This window comes from Podarcis cretensis, assembly GCF_951804945.1.
Source record: "Podarcis cretensis genome assembly, chromosome: 7".
Classification (NCBI taxonomy): Eukaryota; Metazoa; Chordata; class Lepidosauria; order Squamata; family Lacertidae; genus Podarcis; species Podarcis cretensis.
In genome coordinates, this window is record NC_137176.1 from 44,891,626 (window position 1) to 44,913,638 (window position 22,013).

A 22,013-nucleotide genomic window follows, 5' to 3' on the forward strand; every position below is an offset into this window, starting at 1 on the left:
AGACACAGATTAAAGGATTTTAAAAAGAACCTTACTAGTCAAGTTTTGAGTGTATTTGCAAAGACTTAACAGTACAATCCAAATCCAAGATCTGCTGGAATGAGTAGGTGGATCTGGGGCTCCCCCGGCTTAGCTATGGCTACGCCATTCGTACATTCTCAACTGCAGTTCAGCAGGAAGAATGTAGCTTCCTAAAATTAGCTGAGCACTTACACTGGCTGAATCTGAAGCCTCTCATAGCCACTTATCATTTGTCAAACCATCAACCCGGAAGCTTCAGCATTATGCAGAAAGCTGTCTTCCTGCTTGTTTGTTGTTTGGCTACACAGAGCATGAAATCAATATCTGCTTAATTTCTGCCCATAGGTTGAAAGAAGTTTTTTTTCAACCTTTGAAAAGGTGAAGGTAAAGGACCCCTGACAGTTAAGTCCAGTCGCGAACGACTCTGGGGTTGTGGCGCTCATCTCGCTTTACTGGCCGAGGGAACCGGCGTTTGTCCACAGACAGTTTTTCTGGGTCATGTGGCCAGCATGACTTTAGCTGATGGCTAAAGAGAATAAGAACCATAATATGGCTTGCTTGGATTACATTTTCTGTCAGTCACTGTGAATGAATTAAAATGTTTCCAGCTTCCCAGAGGGAGAATACTGACCATGAACCTTGCCATCCCCACGCCTCACACCTTCATCACTTCAGTTAGCCCCAATTGGTGATGCACACTCCCATATTAGGCAGAAAGAGTTTATAGTCCCAGCAACAGGGTGTTCTACCAACCATATAACAAACACAGAACAGATTGTGTAATGCTTGCAAAATCTAAAATAACCAACAATATTAAACAAATCTATGTAACATACTCACAGGCAAAATCGCAGCTACTCAATACACATTTAAAATATAAACACATCAGTAATCTCTAAACTGCAGAAGTATTTGCAATTTGCTCAAAATAATAGGTGAAAGCCATACACATACTCATTACTAATAGTGGCATGATTCTAAAACCATTTTATAAGGAGGTGTCCTATTGACTGAAATAAAATTATTTCTAGTTAATTTTTTTTTCAGATAACAGCCTAGGGCAGCTTCACTTTTACACTGATTTTTATTTTTGCATGAAGAAAGTTAAACATGTGAAACACATTAACATGTGACAGCATTGTGACAGCACTATAAATGGAACTGTGATAGTAAGCAACCTGTGTCACTGAGATTCAGATTTAACGTGTGTGTGTTCGGTTTTACGTGCAAAGCAAGGAAGAGAATTTTTTTTAAAGGGGACAGAAAAGAAAAATGACTTTGGCAATCTCGCCGACCATTGAACCCCATACAGTATGCGATTTTGACTTTAGGCAACACCCCCAGAACATAACCTCTGTATAAGTTTTGGGCTTGCTGTATAAGAAAGTGAAACTGTTGCAATTCAGCTAACCTGGGATTTTATTTTATTTTTTTATTTTTTTAAATAATCTTTTATTGATTTTCCAACAGAATTATACAATTTTATCCAAATTTTTAACAAATTAAATCTTTATGGACTTCCTACAGCTGCTCTGGTAATCATCCATAGTTATTCTTCAGTACGCATTCCCTTCATTATATTGTCATTTGTCTTCCCTCCCTCTTCTATTTCTTTTTGACAATACATCTTAACTTTTACAGTGCTTTTTGAAACCTCACTAGCGTTGTTTGCACACCACACACATTTTTCAGATACTCTACAAACTTTTCCCAGTCTTCGGTAAATTTTTGGTTTCTCACATATCTAATTTTCCCAGTTAGTTTGTCCAATTCCGCATTAGTCTGTCAGTTTCATTCTCCATTCTTGTATCGTCGGTATTTGCTCTTGTTTCCATTTCTGGGCCAATAAAATTCTTGCTTCTGTAACTGCATACTGAAAAAGTTTACAATCCTTTCTTCTTATTTCTTTTCCTGTAATCTCTAAAAGAAAAGTTCTGGTTTCTTTACAAAGGTATATTTTAACATCTTCTTCAATTCATTATATATCTCTTCCCAGAAACTCTTCACTTTCTTACATTCCCACCACATATGATAAAACGTTCCTTCTTTTTCTTTACATTTCCAACACTTATTACATGTCTTATACATTTTTGCTAATTTTACCAGTGTGATGTACCATCTATAAAACATTTTCATCACATTTTCCTTCAGTACCATGCATGCAGTGAATTTTAGATTTTCTTTCCACAATTTTTCCCAATCATCAAATTGAATATTTTACCCAAAGTCTTTGGCCCATTGTATCATTACCAATTTAACCTCTTCATCTTTCGTATACCATTCCAATAGTATCTTATACATTTTTGACAAAATTTTACATTCATTATTTATTATATCTGTTTGAAACTTTGAATCTTTTTCTCCATAACCACTTTCTTTTGTATCTTTTTTAAACATTTCATTTACTTGGAAATAATGCAACCAATCATATACATACTCTTTAACTTGTTTGCATGGTTTCAATTTCCATTTCCCTCCTTCTTTGGTTACCATTTCACCATATGTAATCCATTTACTTCTCATATTAATTTTCTTTACACTCATAACCTCCAACGGAGATAACCAGTGTGGTACTCTTGGTTCCAATAATTTTTTATACCTGTCCCATACTTCTATTAACGAATTCCTGAAGATGTGGTTCCCAAAACCTTTGTAAACTTTCTTTTTGTCACACCATCTAAATCTGTTATCAAAACCTTCCAAGTCTAGTAATTCCTTATTTTCTAATTTTATCCATTCCTTTAACCAACATAGGCATGCTGCTTCATAATATAATTTCATATCTGGCAGGGCAAAGCCTCCTCTTTCTTTTGCATCCATTAGTAACTTATATTTTATTCTTGGCTTTTTTCCCTGCCAGATATACCTTGATATCACTCTTTGCCATTCTTTGAAAATCCCTACCCCCTTTATAATGGGGATAGTCTGAAATATCTTTGTAAGCACGCTCATCATTATCGTAGAAATTCTGCCCCAAAAGGACAGTTTCATTCTACCCCACACCTCCAGATCGTTCCTTATTCCTTTCCAAACCTGTACATAATTGTTCTGGAACAGGTCAATATTTTTAGGAGTTAACCAAATTCCCAAGTATTTTACCTTTTTCACCACCTCTGTCTCTGTCAATTGTTGCATTGTTTCTATCGTATTTTGCTCCATATTTTTAGCCATTATTTTTGTTTTTTTCTTATTCAATCTAAACCCGGCCACTTTTCCAAATTGTTCAATCTCCTTCAGTACTACTTTTACACATTCCATTGGTTCTTCAATCGTAATTACCAGATCATCGGCAAAGGCTTTAACTTTATATTCATTCTGACCTACTGTCGCCCCTTTTATTGAACTGTTTCGTCTGAAATAAATAAAAACCTGGGATTTTATTTATCATTAGTCTATTAATTCAAAATGTTTGGCTTATTCCATTGACCTGACCTACCTTCCAACTACTGTGAAGTTGATCACACAGCCAACATCAGTTTGAACAGCTCAACATGAGATCCGTGGGGTTCAATTTTAAGCCAGATGCATTCAATAAAATATGTGGGAAATATATAGAATGATGCTGTCTGGGTTGGATGATTGGTGGGGTTGAGAACTCCCCCCAGTGTAAAACAAACACCACCATGCAGTTGCCATTTGCCAAGTGTTCATTGCATATGCAAAGCACTGAAATGGTTCCACTGCATCCTAGTCTTAGATTAACTTCATCCTTTGGCCTTTGGCTTGGAGCCAATTTGATTCCCTCCCTCCCTCTTTTTTTTTCTTTTTTTTTCTTTTCCTTCTCCTCCTGCGATGAGGCTACATTTTAATATTTTAATGTTCCATTATTTTAATGTTGTATTTTATTTTTGTTTTTAAGTTGTAATCATTCATCTTGTTTTTATTATTGCTTGTAAGCCGCTCTGAGCCCGGCCTTGGCTGGGGAGGGCGGGGTATAAATAAAAATTATTATTATTATTATTATTATTATTATTATTATTATTATTATTATCCCAGAAAAAAATTGCAAAAGAAAAGCTCCCTGGGAAATCATTTTGTGGGCAAAGAAAGATCATGAGCTTCATGGACCATTATGTTTCCATTACTAATGGAATAAAACAGGGATTAGTTATTTCCCTTGCTGATACACATAGATTTTTACCGTGTCTCTGCATAATACTGGTTCAACATTTAAAAGTCGATCAGACACATTGATTGTTGTATAGGCTTTATCAATCTAATTAGCAGTTACATTCATGATGTACTCCAAGGCTAAATAAATCATACTACACAAAGAGCTAGTTTAGTGACACCTAATCAGAGGCTGAGTAATGATAGCAGAATGACTGTGCTTTCCATTCAATTAAGCGATGCATAGCGAAGAATCCACAGAACAGAAGAGCAGCCAACAGAACCACATTGTAGTTAACAGACATATTTAATCCTCGTCTATAGAGAGGGTTCTTATTTGGATAGCAGTGGATCATTATGTTCAGGCACTGAGTATGAAGCAGAATAATTAGTCTGGATAAATACTGAAAGGCGTAATTTAAAGATGACATGCAATACTTTTTTACATTTACTGTAACTTTAGAATCAATTGTGTATCATTACATGGATAGGAAACTCCAGTAATCATGAATGTTTGCCCCAGAGCAGTAGGGCCTTTAATCTGTAACCAGGCCTGCTTAGTTGACTCACAAAAGCCCTACAACATTATCTATTCAGTCAGCATATTAACCAATAGATCTGCCACATACTGAGTCATGTCATCTAAGCCAACATTGGCTACTGCTGATTCACAGAGACTCTCTAGCAGTCCTATCGTTACACCTTCTACCCAGAGAAGCCAGGAATTGAAATGGGGAATTTCTGCATACAAAGCATATGCACAACTATTGTGTTATAGTCCATCTGCATTATAAATGCCCATAACTGTATCATGCAGCTTGTAACAACTCACATTTGAAGCAGAAAATTATACCAAAGATCCTGAAGACACCAGGGAGTGGATCTGGGTCCTTCTACATGCATAGCACGTTCTCTATCACTGAACTATGGCTCTTTCTACAAATTAAACTGAATAATTATAGTAAATATGGACATCTAGTAAAACTCTGTATTTGTATGGCTACCTGGTAATTTCCTTGGAGTTTGTCATAGTTGTTGCCTTAATTTTATTTTATTGGCAGCTTTATTGCTGCAGAAAGTAAAGCCTAATGTCTCTGAGAAATGCTATCTTGATGAGCAGCCAGGATAAGCGAGGAGCGCCGTTTCATCCACAAGTGATGAATCTTGCTTTACACCCATTATGTTCAGCCTGCCTCTCTGGGATGCAAGCCTGAGCAGTGTGCACATGTGCTCATGTACACAAAAATGAAGAAATGGCAAATTAGGAGTGCATTGTTTCAAAGCAATTACATTAGAAGATAAACACTGTACAACAAAAAAAGCCCACTATTGTTCTACATCAGAGCTCACCTGCCTCAGTTCTTCCTTTCATCGACTTAGAAATCATTCACATGTTGCATTTTTAAGAGATTGAAAAACTTAGAATATGATGTTACATTAGTTTCAGGTGGAAAATCTCATTTGTGCTTCAGCATTGCTTGAAAACTGTTGCTGTTTCTGACATGTTAATGTTTCACTAATCACTCTTGTATGAAATCCAAAGAAGTCTTGGTCATAGAATATGAAACAACCACCACGCCACAATTCAGTGATCACAGTGGTCACAGATGAGGCACTACCAAAACATACCAAGGAATGGGCAATTTGGTGTGTGAATGCAACTGGTAGTTGCCAGCTAGCAACCAAAACATATATTTTATGTCTCCCAGAGCAGGGAAGCCGAATACAGCCTCAGCTTCTCTTGCTCTGTTTCTCTGTGGTCTCTTCATCCAATCTTTGCTGTTGCTGTGTGATACAGAATGTTTTGCTTTACAGCAGGTAGGGAGTAGTGTGGGAGAAAATACAGATATTGTACATCATCACGTGCCTTCTTGGCACTTTTCATGGTATTTTCAGCAGCCCCAGATTGCTACATAGTGATAGGTAGACAACTGACCTGGTGGCGTGTGATAAGGGATACTCATAGGTCACCCACTGTTTGTGTTTTAATTGCTTGGTCAATAAAATCTGCATTAATTTGCATATGGCCAACTGTTTTTTTTTGGGGGGGATGCATACTTCCCCTTATTCCTCACATTCCTTATATCCCCATTTGACTGTTTTGACCTGCAGAACTGGCACTGTTACAGGTTGCACATAATACTAATTCCAACACTTGTAAGAAATCAGTCTGAGTCTGGCAGCACCCATACTATGGAACTCAGCAAAGGCAGACACCTTTGCTGTACTCTTTTTGCTACCTGATTTAAACATTTTTGTTTAGGCAAGCCTGTCCATACAAAAGTCACGTGTGTTTTATTTCTTTTTAGCTACTCCGGATTTTAATCATTTGAATATTATAAATACCTACTTTAATCAATAATTTTAATGTTTTATTTTTTAAAAAAACTGTGGAACGCTTACAGGGTTTTTAAAAAATACAATCAAACAGTATATGCATTTTGTTAAAGAAAATAATTTGGATAATCATGCATGTGTATACTTCAGCCACCAACTTAACAGAGTCATTCCCTTATGCGTGACGGAATATTTTTTCAAATATGCTGCTTGCTGCTATCTTTTTAAAGTTCTTATACATGTAAACTTTTTTAAAAAAGTTAATTCTGCTGTCCAATTAATCAGGGACCAACTTTCTGTCAATTAAAGGCTTTTAAATTAATCCAACTTGCACCCCTAGTACTTATATTACTGGAATATTCTACGTCTCAGGGTATACTAAAATACACAAGTGTATAATATATACCCAAAGAGAGAGCAGGGAAGAAGAGTAAACACTACTGTCTGAACCAAGAGTAAATTAAAATTAGTACTAAAAGCTTACAGATGGATAAATTGGTTTACTTAAACCCTGAACAGTATTGAAATACAACTAGACCATGCAGCTCTGTGATTAAGAACTGGAATAGGATAAGGGTTTGGATGCATACATTGAAGTTGCCACATGAGAAGATGGATCATATCACACTTGCCGTAAAATGGAGATACATCTAATTCTTTGTATTCAAGGACTTCTAGTGGTGTCTGAGGGAGGTACTAATATCTCTAGCAAACAGTATGTACTATTTCCCATTTTTGCCAAGGCTGCAGTCTGCACTGTACAGCCTGTAGCATCACTAAAATCAAACAAGAGTAAAAAAAAAAAAAACAGCAGCTGAATCGGCAGGGTGGCTTTCAGCAGGGCTTTGCCAGCAACTCACATGCTGCTATACAAATTATTTATAACAAGTACAAGATACAGTTGCTACTGTAAACTTAAGAAACTTGGAAATTGGGAGAAGTCTAAATAATTCAACAAGCAAAGAAGGAAGGGAAGAAAAAGCCAGATGTCATTTATACTGGTTTATTTCTTCTTCTTCTTCTTCTTCTTCTTCTTCTTCTTCTTCTTCTTCTTCTTCTTCTTCGTTCTTAAATGACTACTTCTGAATCAAAGACAACATGAATGTTTTGAATAGCCACATGGCTTCTTGTGTTGCACAAGGCAATGTACTAACTTTGTGATTAATCCCTTGAACAGGTGCAGGAGACATGAGTGAAACATGCTTATCTCCAATCTAATGCTGACAATATGTTTTAGGAAACCATGGGCAGTAGAGTAAAGCCTTATTGCTACTCAATGTATTTTTCTCCTTGTTTCAGTTCCATGAAAGAGTAAACAACATTGTAAGAGCAATTGACAATGCATTATTCAAAATGTGTGTCTGGCAAACCTTGCATATCAGTTATAAGCAGTGCTTTTTTCTAAAAAATGTTTAGGGGTGCTCTCATTTTCCTACTCATATTGAAATAGTGCCCCTCAATGAGGCCAAACTTAGATTCACAAAATGTTTAGGGGTATGCGTACCCCTGCACCCCCTAGAAAAAAAGCACTGGGTATAAGTAACCACCTTCAGATCTAAAGGCAAGGCAGGTATAATCCAATTATTTACTTAGAAAATGTATAGCCCACATTTTGGTATAACAGTTCTCAAGGCAGAGAACAAGAAGAAAGCTTAAAAGCATCAGAAAATATATAGAGTAGAGCAATTAGACATCAACCATGAAAAGCTTGTCTTTAAAGCCTAGCAATATGACAAACCTTAATGTGCAATTGCTTCCATAATTTGTTCAACACCCACAAAAAAACCCTCATCACACTGTGACAGAAAATCAAGCAGTCAAAAAACTTACAGGAAATCATTCCCTCAAGTGGACCTGGTTCATAAAGGGAAGCACTAGCACTTTGAATTTACCTGTAGCTTGGTGCAAGCTAGTAGTTACTGGAGCTCACAGAGGATCCATGTTTTATGCTCTATGTGACTAACACCACAATACATTAACATGGCTTCCCCATTCAGCCCCTGATGCAACTTCCAAACAACTGTTTTTCTTTCTTTTTAAAATTTGCACATGGATTGTGTTACAGTGGCCTAGTCAGGAGTATATCAAAATATGCAGCACATGGAGCAAATTCTTCCAGGAAAAATCATTGTCAAATAAGTCACGGCTGATAAAAGTGATTCAATACAACATCCTAAAAATTATTCCAAATGTGATGCCCAGTGGAATGCTAGTTTCACATTTACTTACGCTGAGCATCCAGATATTAACTGCAATAAATACAAGACATTGCTTATAAAACAGCATAGTAAATTGTTATTGTTTACTGGTTGGCTTGCCATATTAACTTGTAAAATTGTCTGGAGAGAGCTAGAACCATTTGGTTGCTATTATGTACCTTCCTGGTTTTTTTGTTAGAACTACAACTTGAGCTTCAATTTATTTATTCGATTTATTTTTGAGACATATAGATTGCTTTGCAAACCAAGTGCTTCCCAACGGAATTTATAAAAACGTACACAACAAATCGTCAGTGTACTCCTTGCCTACTATGGAAAGACTTGGTTACCGATGATTCAAACTTTAAAAGGGATTGTTTAAAAATGATTTAAAATGTGTATGTTTAAAATGTTACATTAATAACAACAAGAACAACAACATTAATAGATGTATATGACAACCCTATGTGGCATTTAATTGGCTGTATATATATCTGTTCAGGTGTTGCTCCTGGGCAACCTTTGATGTGTGCATGTCACATGCACTGGAGGATAGCGGGGTAGAGACAGAGACAAAAATGGGTGGCACTAAAGGAAAAGGAGGGACGCAGGTGGCGCTGTGGGTTAAAGCCTCAGCGCCTAGGGCTTGCCGATCGAAAGGTCGGCGGTTCGAATCCCTGCGGCGGGGTGCGCTCCCGCTGCTCGGTCCCAGCGCCTGCCAACCTAGCAGTTCGAAAGCACCTCCGGGTGCAAGTAGATAAATAGGGACCGCTTACCAGCGGGAAGGTAAACGGAGTTTCCGTGTGCGGCTCTGGCTCTGGCTCTGGCCAGAGCAGCGATGTCACGCTGGCCACGTGACCCGGAAGTGTCTCCGGACAGCGCTGGCCCCTGGCCTCTTGAGTGAGATGGGCGCACAACCCCAGAGTCTGTCAAGACTGGCCCGTACGGGCAGGGGTACCTTTACCTTTACCTAAAGGAAAAGGAAGGCAGGCCAATGAATGTCATTCTTGCCTTTGTACTGTAAGCTACATTCCAGCCATGTAAAGTAAGGTTTCAATACAAACCTTTTCACCCACCAAGCAAGAAGAGTTGTCACAGTCCAAGGGCACATTCCAGGGAATATAGCCTGGGGAAAGAGGTTGTGGCCTGGAGATATTGTGTGGCTTATTGTGAGACCCCAACACTGAGATTCAGAGAGCTGCATTGTTCCCAGGGCCTGATATAGCTCACCCCTGGTTTAAGTGATGACAAAGAGCATCAGAATTTGAAGCATTTGGTAATTACCAGATTCTACTAGTGAGTCCTCCTTCCTTTTTTGTATAGGTTCTGTATACTTTCAGTCTCACTTTAACCACATTAGCCCTGTGTGTAAGCATTCTTTAGCCTTCTCCTCTCATATAAGCAGCAGCTCTCAGAATTCTTCCATTGTGCACTTCAGCTGCTACTTCATTTTCCAAGATGCAAGCAAGCAAGCAAGCACAGACTGCCAGGCTGCCCAAAGGGGTAGCTCTTCCAGAACCTCTGCTGCTCTCTATACTTGCAAAGAAAGGGTTAACAAGAGCCCTTTGTCTGTGGCAAAGGGAAAATCCAACATAGCTGATGCTCCACTGATCAATTCAAAATATGCCTCCTGTTCAGAATTGGTTGCCTCTTAGGATGATACAGTATGGGTGCACCAAGCACCTGTGATGCATTATTTGATCAGCTGCATGTAGATGTTCTACTCTAAAAAGGCTGTTAAAAATTAGGATCCTTTTAACTTTGCAAGGTTTCCCCTTATGCACTGATAAATCCCTTCCATGAGCAAATATTTTATGGATGATTTCCCATATTTCGAAGGTTTTCTCGCTTCTCTCTGTCTCTCTCTGCATGCACTCTAGGAACATAAGCACAGTAAGTGGTTGTAATGCTATCTTCCCATGAGCCTACCAAATTGTTTATCCTGGCTTTTACTGTAATGTAGCTTTTAAAGCCCACTTCCTACTGAAATGCATGTTAGGCAAGGCTGTCATTTATGGTCAATCCGTTCATTCTAGATTTAAACAGAATTTTTTAGCATCTTCCTGTGCAAGTACAGGCTACATCTGCTAAAATCTTATGTGTTGCGTGCTTTTAATATACTATATTTGACATAATATTGTTCTGTATCTAACATAAGAAGAGCAGGAACAGTCAAGGCAGTTTTAATCTCTTGGATTTTACATTCTGGGGAGGGTTTCTTAGTTTCTTAGAACATTCATGTATAACTTTAAGGTTTAAGCTTCAAAACTTTCTTTAATTACAGTAACTGTGATATATATTAAATTTATTGAATTAACCATAATTTCTGTCAGGGGTTTTGAATAACAAGTGTGTTTGAGCCAAACTAATTAGACTGTACTTGTCACACTGAAATCAGTGTGAAATTTTAGCCACAGCTTAAGTTCCTTCAATTTCAATGGGAATTAAATGCAACTAACTTAGTTTCAGGAAACATTGTATTGTGGTACTAATTTTTTTTTTACCATTTTGCCCATCAAGATGATTACATACATGCAGATATCTTCTCAATATATATAACAAGGATTTTCAACCTATAAATAAAACAAGAAAAGAATGACTCTTCACAAATATGCAAATCTTAACTTTAGCCGATCCACGTTTCAGTGAAGATATACTAAAGATGGGAGTGAGAGAGAACAAGTTTTGCTATAACCAAGTGACAATAGAGCCTTCCTTAAACAAGCATTTGCATTCTGAATTTTCAAAGCGTGTTGAAAATAAGATAAAATAAAGCTTTGTGCTTCTAGTCTTGAAAGAATAAGGAACAAGAGAATTGCTGGTCCTTGAGGGAAATAGACTATCACTGCACAGTGACTATTTAGGGTTTCATGCCTTTAGGACAAATGCTTGGACTCTGTTTTCCTGTTTGTGTCAAGACTTAAAACCTTTCATGCACTTCCCAAGAAAAGAAATGAAAGCTCAATCAGCCGCTAGTAGCCCTGGAGATTCATAAGAGCCCCTGTTGTGAGAGTGAAACTAAGAGACAAAAAATGATTTGTTTCTTTTCCACTAGAAGGCTATAAGTCATTTGCCATTAACTTAAAAAAAGGAAAGGAAAAAAGGGAAGAGAGGAATGAAAAAGGTTCTTTGTATTGACACTGCCCTGTCCAGACTGCTAGTACACAATGCAATATATAAAAAAATGAAAATGCACAAAACATTTAGAAAGATCTTTTAAGAAAAACAAATATTTATCATTATGGTTTGGGAAAGTCTGCTATGTAACAAGGTGGATCTTTTAACATTTGCAAAAGTGTTGGAACAAGATTTGTTTCACACAATAACCATAGAGCATTAGAACACCACTGTAGCTAAAGGGATCAGGGATCCATATTCCATCATTGGCAGTTATAATATGTGTAAATTAATACAGGGTTTTGGGAGAGTACAGAATTCTATGTGTTATATGCATCTTCCAGCATTTTGATTTTTGGAAACACCCTCAAAAAATGCATGAACTTTCTGAAAAGATCATCAAGTAGTGTGACTCCAGCACATCTTGAGAAATCACGTTACATTAGTTGTATTTTTAACACTAAAACATGACATAGATGTATGAACAACAACAAATGTCTAAATAAGACATCTCAAAGGGAATTTTGTAAAGTTAAAGAAAAAGCCCTACCATTTCGATGGTCTCCTTCGAAATTTACTTTTTGAAATGGCAACCCTAGTGTTGACCATTGTATGTAACTAAATTATGTATCCAGAGAACATAGAGAAATAGAAGAATGCCAAGAGAATGGTCTGAAGGCACATGACACTCCAATTATCCAAATCTTGTTGATGTCTACCAGCAAATTGTCACAGAACTCAGGCCTATTTGATAACTTCTACAATTAATAACTACACACAATCAACACATCTTATTGTAATAGAAGGGGTACTGCAAAGATATTTGGTGCTTTCTGAAATGCTCTATGGTGTTGAAATCAGGTGCTCTGATGTGAACTCTACTGATGTTTTGGAAACTGTGTAGATTATTATTATTATTATTATTATTATTATTATTATTAGCTATGCTCTCTACCATCAGGAATACCAACAGCTCTTCTTTGTACAGAATCTGGGTGGCCAACAATTAAGGCAAGAGTAAACTGCGCTCAGTTAAAATATTTTGAAAATTGCTACTATGCTACTATTGGTACTATACCATTGAGTGCTGTGTTATATGGAATTGAAAGATAAGCAGCTCTGGAAAGCAGTTTGTTAAGAACGGTAAGACTATTATTAATTTCCAGAACTGAGCTCTGCTTTGATCTTGAATAAGTGTCAAGTAAGGGATTGGCTCTTCTGGATAGAATTCAGAAAAGGGACGCCAATTTTCCTCCTTGGTACTCACTCTTAAGAAGAGAGCATTGCAGAGCTAGTTATCTGACCAACCTCTCACAAATTTCTTTTAGAAATGCAGTTATTGAGCTGTGCTTCCAAGTGATGCTCACTTCAGTCTTGGATGGCTCTACAACAAAGTCCCATATGCAGACAGACTTTGTATTTGTCATCAACCTCAGATGGAAGACATCACTCATTTTCTCTTAGAGACCCAGAGATCACTTTCTGAAATCTTTGTTCACACAAAGAAGTAGGCACACCCTGGCAAAAATGGTTCAGGTTCTTTTGAGTGACAATAATAATAGTAGCCCTCTATGCACTGGCTGCAAAAATAACAATAAGGGGAGTTAAATAAAACTGTAATAAATTGTTGAGATGATTCGGAGTTTTAATCCGAAATCAAGCCAGATTTGAGTCTGCTGGTGTCTCTAGTAACTTTTCTTTCGTACATCATGGATGCTGGCAGATTTGATTTTTAAAAGGCTAATAAATATTGAATTGGAACTGTCAGAGATGCAGAAGGGAAACTGTATTTTAATACTCAGGACCTTGGCAAAGTCATCATTGATTTTTATATTATGGATGTGTGTTCTGTATTATTTTATTAATACTATTGCCTAATAAAGGTTTGTCCTGGCCTTTGGCTACAACAATAAACTTATTAACTCCCCCGCTCAGTGCCTGAGGGTCCCACTCCTGCCACTCACCACCTGGCCCAGGGCAGGGCCTGATGGGCTCTATAAAGGACTGCTGCCACTGCGGCTGCTGGGCAGAGAGGGCTCCGTTTTGTTTTGTTTTTGTTTAAATTGCTGTTATTTTTTTACCTATGTCATTTTAAACTGTGATATTAATGCCATATTCTTAGTTTTAGATTTTGATTTATGTGGAAATTGTTTCCCATTTGGCTGTGTATTTTTTTGATGTGTATTGTTTATGACTTTTGTAATTATGTAAATCTTGTCATGCTGTAAGCCGCCTTGAGCATTGTTTTTGTAACTGTGGAAAGGTGGCATACAAATAAAAAATGACGATGATGGTGATGAACTCAAACTACAGTCAATTTCTTTTTTAAAAGTACCTGCATGAAATGCATACAATAAATAAAACCCACCATTTCAGGTCCAGTCTGGAGCATTCCACCACAGGCTTCCAACAAGCTCTTTAACTCAGCCTGTGATTACTGGGAAATGTTAACATTATACCTCCTCCACAGAGTGGTGCAATTATGTGAAAGTGCATTTTCTCTTCAACCACTTGGAATATTCTGCTTAACATCACAAAACTACTGCATGTTGGTCCACACAATTATCACCCAAAGAAGCATTTTATCTGTTTGCAGGAAAGTTGGAAAATGATAACCTAATGCTTCCTCAGCTTTTGCAAGAAAAAGTTGCTGAGGAGAGCTTTGAGGAAGTGCACAAAAGAGGTGGAACAAAGTGGGGAAATTTAACAGAAGTGATAAGCTTATCGTGTTTCAGATGGGATTGCTGGCAACACACTTGCCCAACTTCACTGACAGTATTAAATCAGTCATCATAATGGTAGACCAAGTTTTCCAAACACTGCATAGCCCTGATTATTACAACAATGGAACAGGCTGCCTTAAGGAGGCATGGGCAGAGAGGGAAATTATTTACAAAGCACATTTGTAAGGTAGGCTACTGAAGTCAAACATTCCTTTCATTCAGTTTAGTGGGATGGGGTGAGATTGAAGTGTCAGAGCCAAATTCCATGGGGCAATAGTCATATTCATAGACTGGCCATTCCCTTTCTTTCCATAAAGGTGTGGCAAAGTAACAAAGAAGGAAAATTGCTGATTACCACATCAGGCCTTGTGGAGTTGCTTTTGGGCTATAACAGCAGTTTCTCCCCCATGTCACTCTTGCACCATGGAGGTGTAAGTGGTGTGGCCTGAGGTATCTGAAGGCTAGTGTGGGCATGATGAGACTGGAATTTGGGGTTCATATTATTGACTTCTATAAGGTCCACACAGCTTTTTTCCAAGGACCTGAAAAGTGGAAACAGAGCTTAGAATGCATTGTGCCCCAGCAGGTGCTGCTTCTTATCTTCCAAAGCCCTTGGTCGCAGTGAAGTGACAGTCATTTTACAATGTTGTATACGAATGCCATTTCAGGATTCTTGCAAGTTATCTAATTTTCTCTTATTACTGAGCCAGTTGTACTAGTCAGAAAACAAATATGATTCTATTGTGGAGGTGCAGGGGTAATGGTTCCCTGGTACAGCTGGAACCCAAGTGTATATGTGGAGGGCAGAAAAGTATTTGTGGTAATAGACTGTTAGGAGATCAGCTGTGGGGAGAAGGGGCACTGAAAGCACTATGCAGTCCTTTTGCTCTTAAAATGGGCCCCAAACTGCAGTTTTATGCATCCATGGGGCAAAGCCTGATTTTTACAGAGGAATTTGCTGCTGTCATGCAAAGTTAGGGTCACAGTATGGCATAAACTTAGAATTTTCACCAGCATGGTCCAACCTTTCATACCAAGTGGGCTGCAAGAGTACTTGGACACAGAACCCGTAAGCCGAACACTGCCTTGTCACATGTGGCGGGGGGGGGAGCGGGCCCAAAATTTGACACACACAATGACATTCCATCACTCTCAGAGGAAATTGTACAGGGGGGTAATGTCTGGATCTGGTTTTTATTTGGGGGGAGCCATGTTTCCCCCACACAGTTTCCTGTGAAAGAATGTAACTTACTCAGTGTCACCCAGGGAACTTTATAGTGAAAAGGGACTGGAACCCAATTCTCCCTCACCCTGATCTAAGCATTCCAACCACAGTGACTCCAAGGCCCAGTAGTTGATAAGGTGAACCTCAAAGACTGCATTCAGGATGTACATGAAACATGTTAAAGCCCAAGGTTTATGTTTCAAACAGCAAGAGAAGGAAAAATTGTATCCATAGCTGGCACTCTTGCTCAAACTATCTGTAACAATCTCTAGTGGCTAGACTAGAGATCCCCCAGTGCCTAAGAAATTGTACTACAGTGGTACCTCTAGATACGAACGGGATCCGTTCCGGAGCTCTGTTCGCATCTAGAAGTAAACGTAACTAGCGATGGTGCATCTGTGCATGCGTGCGTCGCTTTTTGCCGCATCTGCGCATGCGTGTGATGTCATTTTGAGCGTCTGTGCATGCGCAAGCGGCAAAACCTGGAAGTAACACGCTCCATTATTTCCGGGTTTTGCCGAGGAGCGCAACTCGAACGTGCTCAACTCAAAGCATATTTAACCCGAGGTATGACTGTATTTTATTCTTCGTTAAATAGAACTTTCATACAAATGAAAATTGATAAGGTAATGCCAATGGAAATTCTGTGTTCTGCATCACAGGGAGCGGTGGAAGCCAACAAGTCTGGATTTCCTCACCAGCATATGTCCACACTGATTATTTTCCATCTATTAGTGCTTGGGCATCAGAACTAGACCAAGGTCTGTTTCCTTTTACATGGAGCCAAGAAGTTCCTGCACCCTCCTGTTCAAGTCAGTGTCTGCGCAGAGCTATGGCACTATCTTGTTTGCCAGACCAAACTTGTGGATTAGTTAAAGTGATGCCTCAGGGCTTAAATTTTAAATCTGGAGTTTAAATTTTGTGCATTGCAGTTGTAGAGCCTGAAGGCTACCAGCATATAAACCACAGTGGGCAAGTTATAGCTATATATGGGAAGGGTCAATGCTGGGAGACGAAGCAATGCTAGTTAAAGGCACTCAAAAGAACCAAGGTCACCTGGGCCTCAGGTGACAGAGAAGGATCTGGGAGCACCCCCAGACTAAGGACCTGATCCTCCAGAGGGAGTGCGATCCCCTCCAGATCAGGCAGTTGACCAGTTTCCTGGACCTGCGAACCATTTACTCACAGGGCTTACATCTTTCTGAGATTCCATTTGAGTTTATTGGCCCACATGCAGCCTATTACTGTGCCCAGGCACAGGTTCTGTGTCTAGGCATCTCTATCATTGGCTATTTGTCAAATCACATTTACAATGGGATTCACTTTGTCAAATCTTCCAAGGACTGTGATGCTGTTGCTTCCTTTATATTTATTCAATTGCTTTCTGTATTGGGACGTTTCCTTCAGGCATTTCTTGCTGAAACACAACCATAACTCTGAATGGAACTATCCTAGCTTTACCTAAACAAAAACTGCTTAAATCTACCTAGATGAAAAACTTTCTGTGCAATCTATTTATATGTCTTTTACAGAATCCATTGGTTTTAACTTATCTGCAGTCTCTCTCATTGATTTAACCATGTCTATAGACCTGTGTGGACATGGGTGGCGCTGTGGGTTAAACCACAGAGCCTAGGACTTGTGATCAGAAGGTCGGCGATTCAAATGCCCGCGACGGGATGAGCTCCCATTGCTTGGTCCCTGCTCCTGCCAACCTAGCAGTTTGAAAGCATGTCAAAAATGCAAGTAGATAAATAGGTACCGCTCCGTCGGGAAGGTAAACGGTGTTTCCATGCACTGCTCTGGTTCGCCAGGAGCGGCTTAGTCATGCTGGCCACATGACCCGGAAGCTGTCTGCGGACAAACGCCGGCTCCCTCGGCCAATAAAGCGAGATGAGCGCCGCAACCCCAGAGTTGGTCATGACTGGACCTAATGGCCAGGGGTCCCTTTACCTTTACCTATAGACCTGTGTTGTAAATAACAAGGGATTAACTCCTCAGTGTGGCTTTATTTCTTAGTAAACAAGTTTAGGATTCTGCTGCATATGAATGGTTTTTTTAAAAAAAGACTTGTATGTCTATAACTATTATTTTAGTTTAAAACGTACACAGTTGCTCCGCATTGTGACCAATATTATTATCAACAGAGAGACAATGAATAAGGATTTGCCTTATGCATCTTTAAAATGTGCTCAATTAGTTATTTAAAATTTTAATTAAAAGAAAGGGTGTTTTTTAAAAAAAACACCTTGGCTTTCAAATAAGTTTGTACCCTGTTACCATAGGATCTATACTTTAGCTCACGGGTGTCAAACACAAGGCCCGCGGGCCAAATCCGGCCTGCCAGACCTCGTCATGTGGCCCGTGTAGCCGCCGCCGGCCGCCAGCCTTCACCTTTTATTCTCGCTTTTTTTTTTTGACACAAGAAAGCCGCCTCTTCAGCGCATGCGCGGCAGCCTACAAGCCAGAGAACGTCTGCCCTCTAGCGGCGCCGGCTGTTCTACGCAGGAAACCTCCACTTTACATGCATTCAGGAAACCTCCACTTGTTTTTATATTGAGTCCTACAGATACAACTGGCCCTTTGAGGGTGACCAAACTGCTGATGCGGCCCCCGATGAATTTGAGTTTGACACCCCTGCTTTAGCTCATACAAATACATAAAAGACATCCTTGCCCATGGAACTAGCATAAAACAACACTATTCCCATCTTAAACAGCCTGAATTTATAAATTGAATTATTATTTCCATCGCTATCATCCATTCAAAATCAAGATCATACAATAGAAAGAAGTTACACAGATAAATAGAGGACAAAAATAGAGCTTTTATATCCAATCTTTTATCACTTTAATATGTCACAAATGTACCCACAAGAAATAGTACTGCATATATAATGAGAAACAAAAGAAACAATACTACATTTGTAAAGATAAAAATGAAAATGAAACGAAAGTTGTGTTACAAATACTCCTAGAATATATTCAAAGTGTAACCATCTCTTCCAAGTACCTAGGCAGGCTTTTATTTGATGCAGAAACATTGTTAAGTTCCACACAACAGCTCCTCTGTTACCTGTCTTTACCTTTGATTCAACAAAAGTGAAGAGTTCTTCTGTCACTACACAGCACACCTGACTACAGAATGATAAGAAGGGATCAAACAAAATCCACACGAGCTTCTGCATCTGCCTTTGCCATCTTTAAAATACTTGGTATTGGTAAATACATTTTTGTTTTTATTTCTGTTGAATTTATAGCCACCTCATGCTTCACTTCATTATAATTGTTTTCATCTGCATTACAGATGCAGAGGAATTCAGATATGGAGTACTGTGAGAAATACACTCAGAAGTTTCTTTTTAAAAATAGATAAATAAAATAAAATCCCATTATATTAGTCAACGGTTCCAGTGATGTAATCAGAAAAAGGAAGGAAGATCTGTGTTGCTTCATTGTTTTATTTGCAGTTTTGCATCCAAGGTTAACATGTGATAAAATTCTCATTTTATCTCAACTCAAAAAGTTTTTGAGTTGGTTCCATTTTTTTAAAAAAAATAAATCATGTAACAAAAGTGAGGGGAAATAGCCTTTTGAATGAATAACTGTTTGTAATATGTTCCTGTAAACAACACTATGGTTATTTCTGTTACTAGGTAGTAGGTATATGTGAGTGGTTTATAATAAAATATGAACAACACAAGAGACCTATGCCAATGATTAAATATGGGAATGATCATCTGGAACAGGAAGCATGAGATGGTGTCTGCTGGTCCTGAACTTCCACACATTGATGGGCTCTTCTGTAAAGTCACTGAGTGCAAACCGTATGTGCAGCAGTTTTCTCACGCAATTTGTGTCGTGCAGTTTTGTGAGTACAGATTATAAGGATTCTGCACATATGACTTGTATGCCTTCTGCCATATTGTTAACCAGTTCATTTGGCTGGGATCACATGATACAAATCAGAATTGTTTACACTGGTTGCCTTTACACAACCAGGAAGAGTTCAAGGTGTTTGCACTGGTCTATCAGACCTTGGCTAGGACCCTAATCACTGAAATAGTGTTTTTCCCTGTTCCTGCTCATGTCATATTTAAAGGATTCCACCACTGGGAGATAGACATTATGCAATGATGATAGAAAGGCCGTTCTCCGTGGCAGTGACCACCTGTGGAATGCCCTCCATTTGGGAGCATGTTTGGCACCTACCCTTTTAGCATTTTGATGCCAAATAAAGATTTGTCTGTTTGCACAAGGAATTTGTATGATATTTTTAATGCACAGCAAGTAACCCACTCTGCAGTGTTTTAGTACTTCTAATGTTATATTTTCAGCTGTTCTTCTTGTCAAGTTGCTTTAGTTGATTATTTTCAGGGCTTTTTTCCCCAGCCAGAATTCGCCAGAACTCAGTTTCAGTACCTCTCAGGTGGGCACCATTTCCATTATAAGAGAACAAGGGAGGCAGGTGTTCATTGTGGGTTCCAGCACCTCATTTTCTAGAAAAATAACACTGATTATTGTTACTGAATATATGACATCCACATACTGTAAACTGGTTATGGTACATTGCCCTGGGATCTATTTATGATGGGTGGAAGTCTAAAATGCATATAATAAATAAATAAATATTTTTAATGATGATGATGCTTAATTTGAGGACTGAATAAGCAGGATTCACCAATAACAAGACTGCAGAGCCAGAGGCCTTCTAAACGAGTCTGAAGAAAAAATAATAATGTGAGCAACTGTCAGTTTTCCCATAGCAGTTATTTAAAATGATAGACATTTAGGGACATTACTGTAGCAGGGTCCACTGGGATGAGCAACTCTGGCTTAGCTGGCTGATTCCTGGCTCAGCTATTATTAAGTTCCCAACCCCAGCTCCACAGAAGATAGGCCAGCAAAACTTGCTTATCCCACTCAGTCAGCTGAGCCAAAGCTGGCTAAGATGTGGCCAGTGTAAGTCCTCAAAAAGGGGTGAGCTGGGGGTGGAAGCAGAGAGGGAGGACTTAGGCTGGATCCTAAAACTGTTCAGTTTGGCCACGTGACTTGCACCCCAGCATAAAACACTGTTTTAAAGCCTTAGGCAGAACAGCAGAACCCTGCTGCTGACAGTGTTTGGATTGAGTGCAACTCTATGCAGGCTTAATTTGCTTTATCTCAGCTTCTTGTGGATAGGTTTCTAAAACTTAAAAATCTCCACCAATCCGAGTCCAATGGAAGCCATAATGTCAGTTCCAACAGAATTTTGTTTGTGGAATCAGATAAAAAAGAAACAAATGCAAGTAATTAAGACCAATGCACTTTCAAAGTCAGATATGTTATTTTGGGTATGATAAAACATAAATTCCAACCTGATGATAAAAACTCCTTTAAGATCATCACAGAGTCTGTAATGTAATCTAGCTCTCCATTTACTGATGCAGCCAGGAATGTACTTTGTCAGCCTACGCAGGCTTAGCTGCAGTTGGCAGGGCTAGTCTAAGATTCAAGCTGTTATTAGCAACACAAAATTCCTGAAATAATTTCAGTGGGCATTGCCCATGCCATGCAACTGCTATGTAATGACTTTTTATTTCAAAACAGTTATGATGTAGAGGTTATATTTTCGCCCCTGCAGATGTGCTTCCTGGTGCTTAGGTGGGAAATAGAAGTGAATGAACTAGAATGTCGTGCAGTTTTCCATTTACATGTGCTATTAAAGTCATTTAAAACTTGTTAGTTGATTTATACAAAACTTTTGACATAGCAGAATGGGGGCTACTGTGTCAGATTTCAATTAAAACATATGTATAATTGGCTCACCAGAAATCAGTCCTTTCTGACTCATCCCACTCCGTGCTGTGTGAACCCATTTTTAGTTACACCCTGAACAGCTTCTGCTCAGCTTTCTAAGCACCACATACAATATATGTCCCCCCCCACACATATGAATAAATGGTATAGCATAGCATAATATAGATATTTCTCAGGCTTGATCATGCCTCATTATGTAATTTTAGAACAAGCATGTCCAGGCTTCGACTTTAATATACTTTTTTGCTTGAAAAGTGAGAGCATGAAGACAGTAGCACCCACCTCTGCTCCATTTACCTGGGGTGTTCAGAAGCATCCTATCTCTAGACCAGGAAGTTCCATTCATCATGGCTAATATTTCATAAGTCTTTTCTCTGTGAATTGGGCTAACCCCTTTTTTGAAACCATCTAAAACCTTCTCCATATGAACATGTGCATGAAATTCAGCTGCTAGCTTCTCCCCTGACCCTTACATGGTTACCAG

At 38.8% G+C, this 22,013-nt stretch overlaps 1 protein-coding gene across 1 annotated transcript in view; it reads right to left on the reverse strand.

The window, feature by feature from the left end:
* ARHGAP28 (Rho GTPase activating protein 28) overlaps nucleotides 1-22,013 on the reverse strand; it is a 57,410-nt gene that overhangs the window by 21,199 nt on the left and 14,198 nt on the right. The window lies entirely within an intron of this gene.